Genomic DNA, 19,805 nt, shown 5'->3' with positions numbered 1-19,805 from the left:
CTGTGCAAACAGTACATTTCTTGGGTCAGACAAAAGAGGATTTAGTATGACCTATCCATGGATACTTTACAAGAGAACATTCGTGGCTTGCCTATGGAGTTGAGAAAACGCATTTACCGAGAACTGGTCAAAATACAAGTCAAACGAAAAGAATAATTGCATCCGTTACATCACCGGTGTTTGAACCACTGGTACCTGAATGCTATAAGAGAACTGATTCGTCAGAAATTGTTCCAGTGGTCAGACCTTGTTCAATACTTCCAGGTCGCCAATGATCGACATGTTCATAATTTTGGTTACTTCGAGATTCACCTAGAGCAACGAATTGAAGAAGAAGAGTTAAAGGATTACCAACATATTTTACGTGGGATCTACTTAGTGGAAGAGGAAACTTCTAATCGAACTCTGAAGTGTAGGTTACAGTTTGGAGCATTTAAATTTCCAACTGGAGAACGAAGATCTCTGGGTAGAAAGTACGTGTATTGCTTCCGAAACAAAGAGACTATAAAAACAGGCTGCCGTGCCAATGCTTTTATCACATGTGATTGAACAGATTGGGTGGAAGGAACGCAATGACAATATTCAAACCGTAGATCATTACCACCAATTACTATAAGAACTGTTTCCGTTCAATTTGGGTCGACAAGTGGTGTGTGTCTTAGTGACTTGTTTTCTGGGATTTCGTTTACCAGCCGATTCCTTGTGGACTCTTTACGAATAGTACTTACCACCCAAACGGCCTTAAATGGTCACGAAAGACTCATTTTGCTCAAAGCCTTGCGTTTTCATCTGGATACTTCTCGACCTCACCAGGAAAATAAGATTCGTCAACTTTTAGCTACCGAAGACGTGTATGACGATGTGTGTGTAGCTTGTGACTTACAACCGCATTGGACAGATGTACATGCCTGGAAAAAGTAGAGTTTTGAGGCTTGGACCCAAGAAGTGGCCCAATATGCTCGAGAGTAGTGATCCTACCTTTCAATGTCCAAAGAAAAAAGTCACTTTTCAACCTGTGTTAGTGTCAGTACCAGAAGAATAACTCGTCACTCAGGATAGGACTGTCGTAAACATTCCTGAAAGACCCTTTCGGAAGGACACTTGTGTGACCTTACCCCCTGTTGAGCTGGTCAGAACATTAACCAAAACTTGTTGTACAGAAACTTGTTTCTATTCCACGTTGATCGTTTTCATGTGCCTTTTATCGTTGTACTTAAGCCTTTGGCTTTTATGTATTTTTGTCTTTCGTGTTCATTTTTAAAACATCAATCAACGTGTCCTGAAAAAAGTATAAAACCTCTTGTCTTGTCTGTTTTCGTGTCACAAGTGACATTCCTAACACTATGGCTACCTCTGCTGCCTCTGCTCCCTCTTCCTCCACTTTCAAAGTCATCGACGAACACTTAGATCGTGCCAGTTGGGAGGCTTTGTATCTTCGCCATCCCTTTATCATGCTCATTGCTAGACCTAGCGGTTCAGGCAAACCCGAATTTGTCAAACATTTAATCGAACATAAACATCATTTGATCGATCGTCCACCTCAACGCATCGTGTGGTGTTACAAAGAGTGGCAATCGGCGTACAGCCTCTTGCGAGAAAGTCAAGGCGATTCCATCGTGTTTGTGGAAGGCATTCCTAAAGAAGACGATGGAATCGTGTCTGACTCCCGTCAAACCCATTTGGTCATTTTCGACGACATGTTAGGAGAAGACGAAGAAGAACTTAAACTTTGGTTTACGCGGAAAGGGCATCATCGTAATGCCAGTGTCATTTACATCACTCAAAATTTGTTTCAACAAAGTAAAGCCCATCGCACCATCAGTCTCAATGCGCATTACGTGGTCTTGTTTAAAAGCCCTCGAGATAAATCGCAAGTGCAAGTCTTAGTTAACCAGTTAGGAACACCTTGGCTCACTCAGGCGTACGACGATGCCACTCAAACTTCACACGCCTATTTACTCGTCGATTTGAAACCCACAACCCCTGATGATTTGCGATTTCGTACCCAATTGTTTCACCACTGGTGCCAAGACGGAGGGCCTGTCTTGTACACGTCTCCGTCCTCGAGTTAACCCCAAAAGATCTATAAAAACCTTAGACACTTTTCGTCTGTCTCACACAGTCTCAACATGACGTCCCTTCAGTCACATCTTCCCGTCAAATTGATTCATGCCTTGTATGGCATCAGTCGCGAAAAAAATCCACAAATACGTGCTAGTCTCTTAGAAGCCAGTCTCAAAGAAGTCTTACGATGGTTCACGGTGACAGCACGTCAATTACTACAAGGAATCATTGAGACTCCTCATCAAACCAAACACTTTTTTGATCGAAACAAAGTCGCTTTGACCCAACTGGCCGATCCTCGCATCGACACTCAAACCAAAAGACAAATCATTTTGAAACCTGGAGGAAGCGGTACTCTAGGAGGTGTCATCATTCGCTCTCTCTTAATATGGGATCCTAATGCTCCCAAAGTTCTCCCCAAGAAAAAAGCCAAACCAAGCTCCAAGAAGAAAAAGAGCCACGGTGTCAAGACCAGGGCCCCAAAGAAACATGTGTCTCCAAGAACTTCTCCAGTGGCGAGACCTTCCTCTTTCCGGTCACCAACCCGGAAAAACAAAAGCCCACAGAAAAAGAAAAGCCCCCAGAAAAAGAAACAGAGAAGTCCTCCGAAAAAAGAAAAGCCCACAGAAAACTAATCGCAAGAGAGGCACTTCGGTCAGCACACAACCTTACACTCACAAACCACGACCTGCAAGGACGGTGACCGCGTCTCCGGTAGCCTCAGGTTCATCCACTTCTCCGTTGATGACACCAAGAACTGAGAAGTACTTGGAGACGTTGATAACACCAAGAACTTCTCCGTTGATGACACCAAGAACATCTCCAGCGGCAGGACCCTCCTCTTTAGTGGCAGTGGCCGCTGCTCACAAAGTACCTTCTCCCAAAATCAAAGTCCAAGAGAGATCGGGCATGTTACAGAGTTTACTGGATTTGTCCAAGCAAGAACTGGCTGGATTTAGTCCGTTACGTACCCCTGCACGACGTGTCATACCTGTCCTCAAGTTGATACGACGCAAAGAGAATCAGTGGCAACGCGTTCCAGTACAAAAAATGTTGCGATAAAAGTAGGGGTATCAGTGAACTCCCAAAAGATGTCACCTCAAAGAAGTGCACACCGTCACAATCGTCAAAAAAAAAGAGACAAAGACAGGCTCGTCATCCGACAAAGCGCATAGCCAAGCATCGACGTTACCCTAAGAAAAGACACAGTCGTTCAAAGAAAAAGAGGAGTCACCAAAGGGGAGGATTCCTTTGCGATTTTGGTAAACACATTGTTACCTTTATGACAAAGCGATAGTCCCAAAAAACAGATAAAAGCGCGTGTGCTTAGATATCGACGTTAGTGTATTTTTGGTGAATGTCCCGGAATCCACAAGTAGAAGATGTCAACCCCCAGAAAACATTCCTCTTCTAAACCCCATGGAAAGAAAAGGAAAGGACTGCCTCCTCGTTTAGTCAAACATGGGGACATGTTATCTGTCCTGTCCAAAGCTTCTCCACCTCTACGAAACAAAACTCATTCAAACAGCCTCCAAAGAGGTCATCGATACCGTGTGCGAATGTTGTTTGAACGTTTTGAAAGGCACGATCCCTTTGTCCAAACACCAGAAACAATGCTTAGGCAAACATCGCCAAATGGTTCAAAAGAAAATCCCCATTCGTCAAAAGAAGAAGATGTTGGTCCAACGTGGAGGAATTTTGCCACTCTTGTTAGGCCCATTGCTGAAAGGAGTCTTGGGAACCATGTTGGGAGGACTCGTGGGAGCAAGAAAAAAAGGACCTCTGAAGTCCCAATATCTCAGACGTAACCCTTGACATTCAATGGAAGGACGAAAACTAGCTTTAGTGCCTTACAAACGATGGATGGAATACCATCGATGGCAAGAACAGCGGACCCCGCATTTACCTCCCAATCCCAATTTGACCGAGATGTCCCAGTTACAACACGAATTGCAAACCTTGATGGACCGCCAAGATTTGTCCGAAACAGAACAATCGCAAAAGTACGGTCAACTCTTGCAACGACTACAACTCTTTCATCAGAAAGCTTTAGACGAAACACCTCTTCCCACTCTGAAAGATTTTAAGACCTTGATGAAAGGTCCAGCACCATCACCACTAACACCACCACTACCAGTGACCAAGACAGAAAAAGGAGAAGAAGAATAAGAATAATTTCAAACTCCACCAGAAAAAAGTACGCAAGTTAACAACACCACCTACCTCCAGAATTGGATGGATTATAAAGATGATGACCAGCCCTTCTTCATCAGAAGAGAAAAAGAAGGTGAAGACAGAAGTGAAACAAGAACCGATATCCCCTGTTCAGACATCCTCCTCTTCGACACCTATCGCTGGTCGCACACGTAAAGAATTACAAACCAGGAAAATACCCCACCAGAAAAGGAGTAGCATCCTCAAAGAGTGGGTGCCTTATTAACAAACAAAATGGAAAAGGTGTTAGCCAGCATTTACTACGATCCATCCCATCCTGCAGGTTACGGAGGAGTTCACAACTTGTATCGTGCTGCCAAAACTCGACTGAAAAGTCTCCGTATACCTCAAGTGCAACGATGGTTACAAGAACAAGCTACATACACTTTACACAAACCCATCGAAGTGGAAGGCATCGATCATCAATGGCAAGCCGATTTAGCCGATGTCTCTCATTTGGCCAGCTACAATCGCGGCTACAAATATTTGTTTTGTGTAATCGACGTCTTTTCCAAATTTTCCTTGGTCGTACCCTTGACTTCCAAATCCAGCCACGAGTAAGTGCGAGCCCTGCAACGGGTGTTGAAACAAAGTGGTCGTCACCCTCTTCGATGGCAAACGGACAAAGGCACCGAATTTCTGAACCAAGCTTTCCAAAAAGAATTAAAGAAACGTGACATTCATTTTTTTACCACCGAGAATCCTGAAACCAAAGCCAGCATCGTGGAACGTTTTCAACGCACTTTGAAAGAACGCATGTGGAAATATTTTACGCATCACCACACTCTGAAGCACATCGACATCTTACCGCACCAGGTGCAAGCGTACACCAATCTTTCCACCGAAGCATTGGACGTGCCCCACAAGAGGTGACTCCCGACAACGAAGTACTGGTTTCTGATGGCCTGTTTGGTACGTCCCCGACGGGGGCTGTCCCCAAGAAAAGTGGAGTGTTGGCGGTAGGAGATTGGGTACGCATTGGCAAAACCAAACGCACTTTCGACAAAGGTTACTTACCTAACTGGACTACCGAATTGTTTCGTGTCACTGGACGAGCGCATGGCCGTTATCCTGCCGTCTATAAATTAGAAGACATGCACGGAGAAGTGTTAAAAGGAACATTTTATTTGTCCGAGTTACAACGTGTCACCAAAAAAGAAGCCGACGTGTACGACATCGAAAGCATTCTCGAACGCAGAACCCGTAAAGTGGGTAAACGACGTGTCAAAGAAGTTAAAGTACGTTGGAAAGGATATCAACCCAGTTTTTATTCTTGGATCAACGCTTCGCAAGTCATTGACTATAAAAAGAAGTGACCAACATGCCCTTTCACACAGACTCAGCTACTGAGACTACTCCTTCACCCAGTTCTTCTCTGCAAGATTTACAGAAACATCCCTTGTGGGTGTGGTGTGGAGAACGTGTGCCTATAAACGCAAATCGTCTTTTTCTGTCAAATCTTTGTGGTGTACTGTGTCATCGGTGCACCCATTGCCAATTTGAGTTTGCAACAAGGAGACAAACAATTGTGGACCATTTTATTGAGCAGTTGCATCGGTTACCTGCTTCCCAATCCCTCCCTGAAATTCTCCTCGAACGGGAACAACGGAAACCTTGTGTCCAGTGCCACTGTAAGTCACCACTCCAACAACAACAACCCTATTTTGGGCAGAGACACTCCTCTGACTTCCAGTAACCCCTCGGACAGCCACAGAACTCTGGAATTATGAGTCACCATAACCAATTTTACTTAACCTTACCCAGTGACAGTTCCATGGAGGTGTTTCTCAACAACACGTTGTGCTGTTACACGGCCAAATTACCTCAGGCCATCCAATTAGATCACGAAGCCCATTGGAAAATGGCTTTGGTAGAAATCATTCACCCGACCCAAGTCCTCAATGCCCTTCCCAATCAAAATTTATTTTCAGTGGAAGTTCATGACGAGCAAATGCAACAGTACTTGGATACCCATGTCAAATATGAGAGGAAAACCCCTGTGCACAAAAAATCAAAAGTCGACCGCCTATCACTTGATCATTCTACCAGGTTATTATTTTAGTGGTCAACATTTGGTGAGTCTCATTGCTTCCAGGTTTAATGTCGTGTTCTTATAGCATTGGAGAGTGTCAGAAAAAGTGTCACCCTGGAGTACCATAAAGTAGCTCGTCGCTTCCTGCTGAAATTGCCTGAGGGGGGTAAAATCATATCCATTTTATTTTGTCCTGAATTGTTTGACATGTTGGGCGGGGACATGGAGATGAGGATGACCATGATGAAGAATAGCGAATTACCAGTCATTTCCGACAACGATTCTTTTACCAAGTTCTTTCGTTCCCCGGTAGAATTGAACCAAGGACTGAATTTGATCTTTGTATACTCCGATGTGGTGGAGTATAACGTGGTGGGACACACCTCCGTGCCGTTACTGCGTGTCATTCCTTTCAAAGTGGATTCTGCCGCGGTCTCTGACGAGGAAGGTGGAAACACTTATCACGTACACCGCGAATTTGCACATCCTCACTATTTGCCCGTCAGCAAGTCTTATTTGGACACGGTCAACATTGCTATAAACGGAGATCTGGGACAAAATATTTCATTCACCAAATGGAAAGTCACGGTGAAACTCCATTTTCGAAAACGATTCTCTAACGACTCGTAAGTCATGTATCCAGTGTACCGAGGCGTTGCTCGACAGCGAGGACACGGTTTAGGAGATATGTTAAAATCAGCCTTTTGTTCGGTGGCCCCGGTGTTGAAACCGATGGTGACACGAGGACTGCACGCCTTGAAAGATGCGGCATTGACACACGGTAAAGAATTTCTCCAAAATGTCATCATTGACAAACAAAACTCTAAAGAAGCCTTCTTGAGGGCAGGCAAAAATGTCTTGCTGAAAACGGGTAAAGATATTTTGGGTCGACGAGTCGACGAGAAACACCTATAAATGCCCTTCACGCTACCGAGTCAGGCATTCCTACTTTCCTGGCGCCACAGCAAGGACAAGGCAGAAAAAGACGACGAAGAAAACACCCTTTCACCAGACTTCACACGTCTAAAGCTAGAAAGACAAAGAAAAGAAAAACCGTTCGAGACTTAGACGTTTTCGATAATTACATTATTGAGAAACAGAAAAAATTATGCACCGAGAGTCTTGCGCTTGTTCCAAGTCGGAACTAGATCTGTTTGCCATGCCACCCACCATGATGACCATGCAAGAATCCCAATGGGTCGAATTTCATCCTGTCTCCTCTTTTACGGATTCAGCTCCTATCGAGTTTGAAATCAAAGGACAACCTGAAGATTATATCTATCTGAATAGCAGTTACTTGTACTTGAAAGTGAAAGTGATCGAACCGCCCAACACTGATTTAGACAATGATGATGTAGTAGCTCCCGTCAACAATTTCATGCATTCCTTGTTCAGTGAAGTGGATTTGTACTTGAATACTTACCCTTACCGAGCGTACCTGGAAAATTTCTTGACGTACGGAAAAGAAGCCAAGAACACTCATCTGGATGCTTGCGTGGTATGGAAAACTGACAAAGCGACTAAGTTCAACAGCATTACAGTTGCTCGGGATGATCAAAATACAATGGGATTTGTAGAACGACGAACGAAAATTGCTAGAAGCCGTAGTTTAGAATTGATGGATCGCTTACATTTGGACATGTGGTTGCAAGAAAAGTATTTGCTGAACGGAGTGGATATTCGCCTAAGACTGAATCGTAGCAGTGCCGCTTTCCATTTGATGGCTGCTGCTGATGGCACTTACAAAATCGAAGACGCCAAGCTCTACATGCCTCATGTGGAAGTATTACCTAAAGTGGGAAACGACATCAGTCACATGTTGAACAGAACGACTGCCAAGTATCCGATACGTCGCGTGGAAGTGAAAACCTTCACCATTCCTGCTGGACAGCGATCCATGATCGAAGATCATCTGTTCCAAAGACACAAACGTTTGATTATTGGTATCGTCAAGAATTCAGCTTTCAACGGAGCCTACAAGGAAAATCCTTTTCAGTTTCAACATTACAAAGTGTCCAAAAATCGAAGTCAGTCGCGATGGCAAGACCTGGTGTACCCGACCTTTCGAACCTGACTTTAGTGACACGAAGAAGAATTACTTGAAGTCGTACTTGTCCCTGTACGAAGCCACGGGACAGTTAGGAACTAACACCAGTCGCAGCATTACGTACGAGGGTTATGCAGGAGGCTATGCTTTGTAGGCTTTTGATTTCACTCCAGACCAAGGCAGCGACGAGGGACATTTCCACCCTATAAAATCAGGCCAGATTCGTGTGGAACTTCAGTTTGCAGAAGTTTTACCCCCACTTAATACGGTGAAAATCATCATGTATGCAGAATTTGATAATACGATAGAAATCAACAATTTGAGAGAAGTCATTCTAGACTATTAGAAGCCATGGAAGCCTGTTATCCCTCTTTACCTAGTGGAGAAACTTTGGACATGGAATGTGAGGAGTCTGTGAAAGGAGACAAAAAAGATGAAGACAAAGACGAAGAAGTCATCATGATGAAGTCCCTATGGCCAGAACAAGAAGCGCATTTAGTCTCTTGTTTTGCTACAGTGCTGGGAGATAAAATGAAGGAATTGATCAAGAAAGATTGCTATGGATGTCAAAACGATCATCCCAGTCAAATTCAACACGATAAATGTCTGATGCTGAGTCAAGAAGATAAATTGAACGAGGATCTGGAAAAAGCTTGGAGTCTCATCGAGATAGAATTCGTGTTTGATCAGTGGTATAAAGGCTTGCGTGAATATTCTTCTCCTCCATTAACGCCTCTGGAGATCCGTCGCATCGAAACTCTCGTGAACCAGGGTCCGAAGTCGGAGCTCGTACCCCTTTACTTGACAGACATTTTCCAAGAGAAAATCAGGATCGAATTGATCACTTATTATCACCTGTGAAGAAAAAAACACATCACAAATAAATGGATACCTGGGAACTTTATTATCTTTTGAACCACAGTTCGTACACTGCTTCTTGGAATCATGTCGTATGTGCTAAAGATGAACTCCCTCATCGCAAACCTCAAGACCATCAAGCTTATGTGATCAACACGGACGATAGTCATCTCCCAGGAACCCACTGGGTAGCTGTCTACTTTCCTCAAGAAGGATGTGTGGAATATTTTGATTCGTATGGATTGCCTCCTTTGGAAGACGATATCATTGACTTTATGAGAAGAAATGCTCAGACCACACGATTCAATAATGTGAAATTACAAGGCACAGATTCCTTGGTGTGTGGACAATATTGTGTGTATTTTCTGCATCATCGCAGCCTGGGATATTCCTTAGAACATCTAGTGACTTATTTTGATCCTCATTCTTCTAGAAACGATGTGAAAATAGATCGATGGTTTTGTGACCATTATGCTTATCTTTTGTCTTTAGCTAGGAAACGTAGTGTCCATCAATGGCCTAATGACTTCCAACAGTGGAAATCACAATTTCATTCACAACGTTGTCAACCCTGTCCAAAATAGAGTGTTATTTGAAGAAAAAATGTTTAATGTTATATTGGATAGTTAATGTTAAAATTTTATGGTTATTTGTTAGTGTTAAGTGATTTTGAATAAAAATGTTGTGTTTTGAAGAAAAAATGTCTTTGTTTTTTGTTTTGCTATAGGTATCATGATTCATGCTCTTTGACTTCTCACTATCTCTCCCATGACACTATTTGAACGTTCTGACTCGAAAACCGTGTAAGGTTGTTTTCCTTCACGTCCGCGCTTTTACCATATAACCGGAGCAGTCTCCAGTCTAACCATCCATGATCGACTCATCCTCCTACGAAGATGTGCTCAAGACTAGCTAAGCTAAACGAAGCCTACGTGAAATTGTATAGGGTCAGACACAGTCTGATACCAAAGCCGGAAGAGATAGAGAATGTTAGAATGTTAAAAGTCACTGAAGACCTGATAGAAGAGCTCTTCAGAGAAGAAATTAACAGGGAGAAAGAAGAATGGACAGAGAAGTACAGACTTCAGAAACAGCAGAGAGAGCAGCAACAGCAACAACAGCAGCAGCAGCAACCTGAACCTGACAGAGGCTTTGTCGACTGTCGTATCGATACCAAAGAGTTCTTCTTCTCTTTCCGAAGAAGCAGACCTTATCCTGGGAGAAAGCCTATTGTCAGAGGAGGCCGCAATCTTAGAACCTAAAAGATTGCCATAGCTTCAAGTTCACACACAAAAAACAGCCCTTTTCAGGGCTACCCCATACTCTAGAAAAGAAATAACAATACATTGCCTATAAAATGTTAAAAAATAGAAGTGCGTGTATAAGCACATGAATTCTTTATCTTGCTTAGAAAGTGTGTGTGTGTGTGTGTGTGTGTGTGTGTGTGTGTGTGTGTTTGTGTGTGTGTATAATCACTTTTTTAAGTGGCTTGTCAAAATATTTTAGAATAGTGATGGGTAGTATAAAAAGTGAGTGAGTGTTTCTTTCAGGTCCGCGCGTTTTTTGGTCGTGATCTAGGTAATATAAGTTTTTTGTCTTAGGAGGATGTTTTCCTTCACGTCTGCGCTTTTCATATAAAACAAAGCTAGTCGGCAGTCTGGCTACCCATCGTTGACCTGTTAACAGCAAGACAATAAATACCAGAATAAGCAAACTTCTTGAACTCCAGATGCACCTGGAATATGCCAGGCGTTTACTGAATGAACTGGCAGCGGAGGCTATTGTGGAAGAGGAAGAGGGAGAGAGAAGGAAGAAAGAAGAGGAAGAAAAAAAAGAGAGATCAGGTGTCACCCTATGATGAACCCTGTGTGCAAGGTGACACCTGAGGCAAGGACGCCTGCACAGGCACCACAGCCTGTTGCTGCAGCACAGCCACAACCTTAACAGGAAGGAAGGATGCCAATTCATCCTAGAGTTATAAATAGAAGAAGAAGAGAAAGGGAAGTCTTCACTATTCCAGAGACAGAAGATTGGAATAGTGAAGCCACTCAACCTGCCTCTGCGCTCCCAGTGACAAGGGTGAATTGGCAAGGAGACTGGAGTCGGAGATGCGTGTGCGGTGCCAGACCAAGAAGGTGCCAGCATTAGATCAGTGCATCTGGAGTTCAAAAGAAACAGCCCTTTTCAGGGGTAACCAAACCTCTAGAAAAGAAATAGTAATCAATTTGCCAGTGTGTGAATGTGGAGTAGTGTGATTATAAACATTCACTCCTTTCATGGTGTGATTGTATGTGTTTATATATGTGTGTGTGTGTGTGTGTGTGTGTGTGTGTGTGTGTGATTGTAAGCGCTTAAGTACATATGTGGGGATAGTAAATTATGGTTATGTTTTTTGCTGCTTGGAGTGTGTGGATAGAAGATTTGCGTTTGGTTTTTTGCTGCTTTACGTGTGTGGATAGTAGATTATGGTTATATTTTTGCTGTCTCATTACGTTAGTGTGGATAGTAGATAATATAAGATGACAAAAGTAGGGGATGTTTTCCTTCACGACCGCGCTTTTTATATAAGAACTTACAGCATTCGTCGTCCGCATCATTCTACAGAATAAAGACAAGGAAGATGGTGGCTGCGACGGAGCTGTTAAATCATTTGATAGGCATCTATTATTGGAGAGTGGATGTTACCTATGTCATGGAAAAGACAGAGAAAGAATGGAAGATAAAAGAGTGCCTGGACTATGCTAATAGTATTAAGGTAGCTAAAGAGATAGTACAAGGAATGATGGAAGAGGAAGAAAAGAGATTGAGAGGATTGACCCACCTTATGTCAGAGTGGGAAGTTTGAAGGAAGCACTGGATTATGTCATCCAATTCCGGTGCTTCCTAGAAAACGAATTGTACTGGACGGAGTGGAGGAACGTAAAATGGGGGATGGACAAGATGTAGAAAGAGGAACAGCTTATGAGAAAAGTGATGGAGGAAGAAGTCATGAAGATCAAAGAGAAATGGAGTAAAGAACGAAAAGATAAGGAAAACAAAAAGAAAAAGGAAGACTTTGAGAGGATCAATCATAATTGGATAAAAGTCCAGGAAAAGTTCAGAGCATTGGGTCATCCAGATGGATGCCAGAGAAGGAGAAGAAGAAGAAGAAAGGAATGATGGAAAAAGTGCGAACTTGGTGGAAGAAGTGGAGGAAATAAAAGAAGAAGAAGAAGATGAAACCAAAGGCCCTTTTCAGGACCACTCCAATGTCTCGAAGAGACATTCCCTTTCATGCCGACATTTCTTTTTTTTAAAAATGTCTGTTGTCTATTATCTGTGTTCTATAAATCTCCCATGTTCCATAACACTATACAGACCCACCATGTTAAATTTCCCATGTTAAATTTCCTTTGAGGCTATACAGGCCCACAATCTATACCCATGTTAAATTCCCCTTGAGGCTATACAGACCCATCCCACCATGTTAAATTCCCCTTGAGGCTATAATGCCTATCCTGTGCTCCCCATGTAATAAATTCCCTTTGAGGCTATACAGACCAATCCCACCATGTTAAATTCCCTTTGCGGCTATAAGGCATTCAAAATTTTCCCATGTTAAATTTCCATTGAGGCTATAAGGCATATACCCCTTTTTAACATTAAAGTTCCCTTCAGGCTATATCGCCCCACTTCACTACTGACAGTGTTAGAGACAATCGTCTATCTGCTCAATTAATGATCCGTTTGTTTGTAAGTGTGGTTACTGAATTGTATAAAATGTTTGTTATATTGTAAAGGCATGAGTGTTATATTGTAAAAGATAGTCTTTGTCCTTAATTTGGCATGTCTTATTTCCCGCCTTTACTCTGCTTATTTTCTGTCATATTCACCACACATGTAACGTTTCCATTAATAGTTTTAAATTTAATTATACCCTACAGTGTTATACAATCACACAATTGATAAAGTTCCATAGACCCCGATTGTGACATCCGTATTGTATGGACACCCGCCCCTCGTGGTCCAACATTTATTTTATCAATAATGTTAAATCCCTATTTCTCCCATAGATCCATATTTGTGTTATATTTGTAAATCCCCAACACCACCACCACTGACCTAGGTGTTACAGAGTCAGCCTCAGATGCGGGGGAAGTCACGGGTTCGAAAGCAAGCTGATTCTTACCAAAGACTTATTTTAAACAATGATAGTAACACCTGCCTCGCTAGGCGCTCAGCATTAAGGGGCTGATGTTAGGATCGGTCGGACTGGTGTCAGGATAATGTGACTGGCTGGGACATGATACTACATGTCTGCGGCATGATGCCCTAGTGCTAGACATCACTATAAACTGCCACACTGGAGACATCGTGGCGATATGACTGAAACATTGTTATAGCTACGAAAACACTCCAAAAAACAACCAAAAATCACAAATTTCCCTTTCTTAACAGTGCCATGTCCGTGATGCTAATCTCTAAGTCTCGTATAAATCCGTCATGTTCCTCCAAAAGTGTCATCAGTAATATTAAATTCCCCGTTGTCCATAAAGAGTCGTCTTAATGTTCAATTTCTCATTCACCTCCTCGTGGCTCGAATCCTATCATCGGACCAGTCTGGGCCAGCTACCATAGTGTGTCCTTAGGCAAGTTTTTCACTGCAATTGCCTCGGCACTAAGTAACCTGTTTGTGTTGCTATACCGTAATGCACCAAACCGAACCAAACCAATGTCTTCTTAATGTGATCGTAATGACATATTCCATTCCCAATACTGTCCCCTGATACTACTTTGTTATTTGGTCACATTTACCCAGTAATAGTTATATAAAGCCTTTATACATCCAAACCCTCAAAATTCCAAATAAAAAAGGTTTAGTAAAATAAGAAAACAAAATTACATTTATGAAAGTATAAATGTATGGGGGGAATAAACGTTATATTCACACTCAGCCTGTTTCGTTACATTTATTGTATGCAAACTGTTCGGAGTGAATGGGTTCGCTGCACACATTTTCTCTGACATAATTTCCTATAGCAAAAATACTTTGCTTATAGCTTCAGATGATATGTGATGCAGATAAGATGAAAATGATTGTAGATAGTCAGTTGTCCTTGCCGTTTTTGTTAGTTGAGATGTAATTCAAGAAATTTAGTGGACTCTAAACACTGCATTGAAGTTTTAACTTCTGACCTAGAAAGATATACTAACGAATAATAGACTGTCCCATTAACATAATTACGAATTTTGGAAAAACAATAATAGACTGTCCCCATAACATAATTACGACTTTCGGAAAAACAATTTAGAATTTCGGAAAATCTTTTCTTGGAAGTGTACTTTCAGAATAAGCATAGATAAATTATAAATGCTAATCACTAGTTTGGTTACTTGAAACGTCGAGCCTGTCTTAATACCCGTAAGTATTTGTTTCATTTCCATTAGGTGAATTAAGAATATTTTACTCTGAAAACTTTTAATTTTTCATTTAAAGCCTTTAACGCGAAATAAAGAAACGCTTTTAGACCTACACTGGTAAAATAAAATATTAAAATTGACTCGTTTTGAAAACGTTGAGGCTTTGTGACAACTGAAGTTAATTGTACTGTGCTTAATATTAATATACTTTAGTTTAAGAATAAGTTCAAGTAAATTACAACGACAATTACTTTGCTAAAAACAATAATAATAAAACGCTATTTAGCGATTATGCACACATTGTAATTTCATTCGAGTTCTACGTGTGTTGGAATACTTAAACAAGCTAGGAATTTACCGAGATCGTTTAATTAACAGAATAAACGGAATAGTTTTAGTTGGGCAATTAAAACTAATGTAATTATATATACTGACAGGTAAGAACAGCTATCAAGTCAATATGAATATTCTAAGCGATTAGCAGTTTTGAAAGATTTATTACACAGAACTGCATTGATCAGGTAACTCTCACCTTTATTAGCATCAATATATTATGTGATATTATTGCTTGCACTGGCGTACCGAATAGGGGGCAGTGGGGGAGAGTAGGGATGGTGAAAACAGAAAACGAAATAAAGAGGGAAAAAGAAAGAAAAGAAAATTAATAACATAAAATTAGTTATGCCGCCCTTGATAAAGCCGCCGCCCTAAAATAAAAGGCAATGGGTGGCATCTTGGACCTTCGCTCAGGACGACATTTTAGCTCCGTACGCCACTAAATGTTCGTGCTATTGTGATATAACCCATGTCAAAGCAGAATAACAACGTTATAATATAGTACAATGTAATACAACCCATACATGATAAATTTGTCATGCGATAAATGACATGTAATTTATGGAACATATCCAGAAACATATAGGGATGCTAGAACTGAGGCCCTCTCATTGTCCCAAAAATATATAGAGATGCCAGGACTGGGGCCCTGTCATTGTCCCAGAGACGTATAGGGATTTCAGGACCGGGGCCTTGGATTAGCCTTTTACAGTGTGTGTGTGTGTGTGTTTGTGTGTGTGTGTGTGATTTGGATTTTTAACATAGCTTTAACAATTTCTCAGTGATATCTCTACGATGTCTGCAGTGGGGCAATTTATAGTGATGTCTAGCACTGGGCCATCATGCCGCAAACATGTAGCATCATGTCCCATCCAGTCACATTATCCTGACATCAGTCCGACTAGTCCTAACACTAACCTCTCAATGCTGAGCGCCTAGCGAGGCATCTGTTAGTACCATTTTATAAGTTTTTGGTATGATTCGACCGGGGTTCGAACCCGCGACCTCCCGCATTAGCCTTTTCCAAAACTGCTTTAATTAGAAAATGCATAATAGAAAATGCCTTCATATGTATATATTAATTGAGCTGAAGTACCAATACTTAAGGGAAACGTTTGAGATAAATAATACGCATTCTTGGATATATGAACTCAATTTGCTATTGTTTCTTGTGGGGAATTTTTGTTCATACATACATACATACATATGTATATATATATATATATATATATATATATATATGCTATGAGAAACCATCAAAGTAAGATAAGAAATCGATATGTTGAGTCAACGTGTGAGATGAGTCTTATTTGCAAATTTAAGTAAGAATACTTTACTTATTTTCCTTTTTTCAGTTTAATCCATGCCCTTAAAGAGCACTAGTCTTCGTCTGACAAAGAAAATGATATAATCTTTGAAATGCTGCTAGACGAATTATTATATTAAGATTTCATCTCTATTTATATGTAACCAAAGTAAATTTTAAAAAAATAATTTAAATGTTTGGTGATGAATGTTACACTGGACAACACATTTTTACAAAAGTCATGTTACTGAAATAAAATTAGTCAATTCTTATCAATTTTTATGTGCTGAACACGAATATGACAGTCAAATTGCAAAATTGGCTCTAGTTTTTTTGTAATCTGCAAGAAATTAATGTTTACATAACGAAATGCATTCCAATAGTAAAAGGTCAACTGTAATAGCCTACCTATAAAAAATCAAGTCATTGACTACATCTTAGATTTCTTCGCCTGTCTCTTGTACAGCTGTTCGGGAGCATCTCTGAGGAGTGTCCAGCAGTAGTCAGCCAGCATTGTAGTGGACCATTTTCCCTGGTATCTTTGTTCCATTGTTGCGATATCTTGATGAAAACGTTCGCCGTGTTCATCACTAACAATACCACAGTTGCTAGAAAAGAAATCCAAATGGGAATGAAGGAAGTGAATCTTTAGAGACATATTGCAGCCAAGTTTCTTATACTTCATCAACATGTCTTCTACTAGTTCCTTATAATTTTCTGCCCTAACATTTCCGAGGAAGTTTGTAGAAACTAGGCGAAAAGCATTCCATGCTTGTTTCGCGTCACCTTCCAGCAAGTTGTTGAACCGGTCATCTTTGAAAAGCTCTCGAATCTGAGGACCCACAAAAACTCCCTCTTTAATCTTTGCTTCGCTGAGTCGAGGGAATTTTTCATGCAGGTATCGGAATGCTGGCAAAGTCCGGTGAATGGCTTTCACGAAGTTCTTCATCAAACCTAGTTTGATGTGAAGGGGTGGTAGCAAGATTTTCTGAGCCTCAACCAGAGCTGGGTGTTGGATATTCTTCTCTCCAATGGCTACATTCTGCCTGTGAGTCCATTCCTTCCTCATGTAGTGCATTTCCCTTGCTCGGCTATCCCACTCGCATAAGAAACACATGTATTTTGTATATCCTTGCTGCAGTCCCATTAAAAGGCCAACTACCTTCAAATCACCACAGAGGTGCCAGCTGTACTTGTTATACTCAATGGAATTCAGTAGCTGCCTTAAGTTATCGTATGTCTCTTTCATGTGGACAGCATACGCTACTGGAATAGATGGAAGAATGTTTCCATTGTGCAAAAGCACAGCCTTGAGACTCAGTTTCGAAGAGTCCACAAATAGTCTCCATTCTTGTGGGTCATGAGTGATTTTTAAAGCATTCATGAGGCCCTCAATATCGGAACAGAATATCAGATTACTTTCCTTTCTGAAGAAAGGCTCCAATTGCTGGTGGCGCTTTCGATATGCAGTAATTGTGACATCTTCTTCTAGAAGATTCCATTGTTGGAGTCTTGATCCTAGCAATTCTGCCTTGTTCTTTGATAAGTCCAAATCACGAATCAGGTCATTTAGTTCTTCCTGTGTTATTCTGTGTGGGGTTGATGATGCACCACAGTGAAAATCTGGATCACTGCATGCTGATGGACCAGGAGAAGAACAGGTCGACTCACCTTTGTCTTCGTCAGATGAATCAAGAGAATATTCTGCTGGAGGTTCTGGAATAGGAAGTCCCTCACCATGTGGAACTGGTCTCAATGCAGACGGAATGTTTGGGTAGACTATTCTCGACTTCTTTCGCTTCGTTATTCCGCCGGAAAGAGGAGGAACCAAGCAGAAGTAACAGTCATTTAGGTGGTTGCTTGGCTCTCTCCACACCATTGGGACTGCAAACGGCATTGATGACCTTTTGCAATTCAACCACTGTGAAAGCTGTGTTGTACATGTAGCACAGCATATATGCGGAGCCCAAGGCTTGTCTTGGTCACCAACCTTGCATCCGAAGTAAAGATGATATGCCTTCTTCACTTGAGAATTGATACTTTTCTTCTGGTTGGCAAATGTCACTTCCCCACAAATATAGCAAAAATTGTCCGCGGTATTAACACACTTTCGAGGCATTACTGTTCTTTATTGTACGTAAATGGATAAAATAATAAGTTTTATGTAACAGTAGCTTGAACTGTCTCGCACAACGTCTAAAATATTTTAAATGCTGAACCTATCTGATTGGGCTTTATATAGTACACTGCTTACGTCAGCTTCAGCAGCCGCCTGGCATTAGTATAATAGGCCTACACATGTATAGTACACTGCTGACGTCAACTTACTTCAGCAGCCGCATGGCATTAGTATTGCATTGCATCAGAAAATGATGCAATCAACTGTGGATGATGTGAGCATGATGGTATTATGCAATGTTACATCATTATTCCGGATGTTGCTGCAGTCCTACTGGAGAAATTTACACAGTGAAACATAGAAAATGAGGTATATGAATATCTTCAAAACGAGAGCCAATACAAATTTTTCACGGTTATATTCGTGTTCGGCACACCAAAATACTACAGATTAGGGCCTTTTCAAGTCAGTAATGATTTCACTGTTGACCAGTGTTATTAGAACTAAGTACAGCTAGTTTAATACGGTTCGGTGTATGTTCCTTGATACCTTTAAAGATACTAGACGGTATGTGGCGATATCGTATTGAAATTTCAATTTAAAAAAAATTATAATGTAAATTCAAAGTATAGTTTTGTTTTTATATGTTCTGTTTTGGAGTCTTGTCTCCCTGTCGGGAACGTAATTATAGCTTCTGGCATTTCTATGTGAAAATATGAACAAGTTTTTATCTGGTATACGGCACCACCCTAGGAGGGCCAAAAAGGTCAGGTAAAAAACAAGTGCTTATTTTCCCCTTCAAATGTATTAACCAGTTTTTTATATACTCATGATTTTCCTACCTGAGACTGAATAATAAAACAAAACACACTACTTAAAGCGAAGTAATCTGAGTTCTGCTAAATTGTCAAGAGCCACAGCCACATGAGCGACACAGGAAGACACAGCAGTTGTTCACGCGCACCCAGCAACCTTGAACTTCGATAAAACGGAAATATGTTGTGCTACATTAATCTAAAATTTCGAGTTACGATCTGAAAAAGCGTGCATTAGAACAACTATCATAGTAGTTACGATCTGAAAAAGAGTGCATTAGAATAACTATCATAGTTGATCTGGATCGGCAGGATTTTGTCCACTGCTGAAACAACTAAATTTTGCTTCTCTATTGATGGTTCGAAGCAATGATCTGAGTCAATCGCAATGTACATGTGGCAGGGGGATTAGCCTCGACATCAAGGGCACGCTGTACTTTTTTTCCATTGGATATTTTGGAATCATAAACAAGCACAAATATTAGTTTTAGTGAAACTTAAAAGGAGATTGAGACTTGATTCTGTGAAGATTAAGTTTATTTCGTTTTTGAATGCAATGAATTCTCGTACGAGATGTGTTTGGTTTTGGAACTGTGGTCTACAATACAGAACAA

General features: G+C 41.1%; 1 protein-coding gene across 7 annotated transcripts in view; it reads left to right on the top strand.

Annotated features, from left to right (window-relative positions):
• The window catches only part of LOC149795830 (uncharacterized), a 101,147-nt gene that overhangs the window by 39,612 nt on the left and 41,730 nt on the right, over nt 1-19,805 (top strand). The window contains exon 1 of one of the 7 annotated variants that reach the window (XM_089965735.1): nt 14,556-14,616. The exons of 4 other annotated variants lie outside the window; for them this stretch is intronic. The gene's annotated coding sequence lies outside the window, so the exon portion shown is untranslated. Of the gene's footprint in view, nt 1-14,555; nt 14,617-19,805 lie in introns of those variants that run through there. 2 more of the 7 variants (XM_089965738.1, XM_089965731.1) reach the window with 2 other exon arrangements.

Source organism: Sinohyriopsis cumingii, chromosome 7 (genome assembly GCF_028554795.1).
Source record: "Sinohyriopsis cumingii isolate HCF-2022 chromosome 7, ASM2855479v2, whole genome shotgun sequence".
In the NCBI taxonomy this organism is placed as follows: domain Eukaryota; kingdom Metazoa; phylum Mollusca; class Bivalvia; order Unionida; family Unionidae; genus Sinohyriopsis; species Sinohyriopsis cumingii.
The sequence above is the reverse complement of the archived record's forward strand: the minus strand, read 5'-3'. Positions and strand labels throughout refer to the sequence as shown.